Genomic DNA, 1,334 nt, shown 5'->3' with positions numbered 1-1,334 from the left:
TCTTTGGATGACCAGATCTTATAACCCTTGGCAAGAAGAAATAGCTGCAACTCCAAAACAGGTACCAAAATGTTTGAATTGGGTAAGGGGAAAAAAAGGAGTCATGTAAAAAAATTAAACCAGAGCTAGGCTGTGTATGTCAGAATGAAACCTTTGGCTAATTGATTTTGGACCTGTCTTTGTGAATCAGGAATTACTGGCTCTTAATTGGGTACTGTGGTTAGGTTCTCTGTGTGTGCCTTTGGTTAAGATGGTCATTTTGTGGATGCAGTTTGGTGGCTGGACTTAGGTGTTCACTTTGGGGCTAAAAGATATTGCTTTGCAGTTGAAGGAACTTTTATAAAGATGTATGCTAAGATTTTGCCTTATAGCTCAGTTCAAAAGGCATAAAAAATACTCCTCATCCTATCCGATACTGAACTTAATTATGAGGCAAGTGTTTATTTCTGACATGTGTGACTCTGGCCATTTAAGGAAAGTGGGCAAAAGGGAATTTTGGAAACAAAAGAAGTGAGGGATTTTGTTTTTGTTTTTGTTTTTGGATAGAGCTGTTTTATATAGATTATTGGATGATAAACTTCTACCTATCCTTTCTCTGTCAATGCTACATTACCTGATCTTTGGAGTTTAAAGCACTCCCCCTCCCAATAATATATAGAATATTATCATGAAACTCCATGGGCAAGGGGAGCTCAGAAAAGTTGCGTGTGACCACTTCCCTTCTTGTCAAAAGGTTTAGTTCCCCATGTCCCAAATTATCTTCTCTGTTGGGAATAAGCATCACACACTCACCCAGACCATAAACTTCAGAGCTACCCTTCCTATTATAATAAAAGATTTCTCTAAGTCCTGTCAATTCTACCCATAAAATCCAGCCCCAATGACACTGACTTCTGTCAGCGTCTCTTGCCTCTTGGCTCATCTATCTACTTCAGGCTTTCTACCCAAACCAGGCTTTTCACTGCTCTGTGATTTTTCCAAGCTGCAGCTCTCTGTCACTTCCCACTTAAAAACCTGCAGTAGTTCTCTATTGCCTTCAAGAGAAAGTCCAGCTCCATAACATGGCATATAGGGTCATTCATGATCTCATTCCTGCCTACCCAGATTTATCTCCGTCCATCCCCTTTATACAGCTTTAAGAATATAACAACCTCTCTCCCATGTCCTTGCCTTTGCACAAGCTGTTCTCTCTTTCTGGATGCTCCCCCCTCCTTATCTCCAGGCAGACTTAGAGGATTCCTCCTTTCTGTTCTCACAGTAGTTTGTTTATATCTTGGGCGATTGACTTATCACAAGGTTTTGTAAATTGTTGCTAACCTGCCTATTTCCATCAC

This window comes from Bison bison, unplaced genomic scaffold (genome assembly GCF_000754665.1).
Source record: "Bison bison bison isolate TAMUID 2011002044 unplaced genomic scaffold, Bison_UMD1.0 scf7180017846216, whole genome shotgun sequence".
NCBI classification, from domain to species: Eukaryota; Metazoa; Chordata; class Mammalia; order Artiodactyla; family Bovidae; genus Bison; species Bison bison.
Note: the sequence above shows the minus strand (reverse complement) of the source record.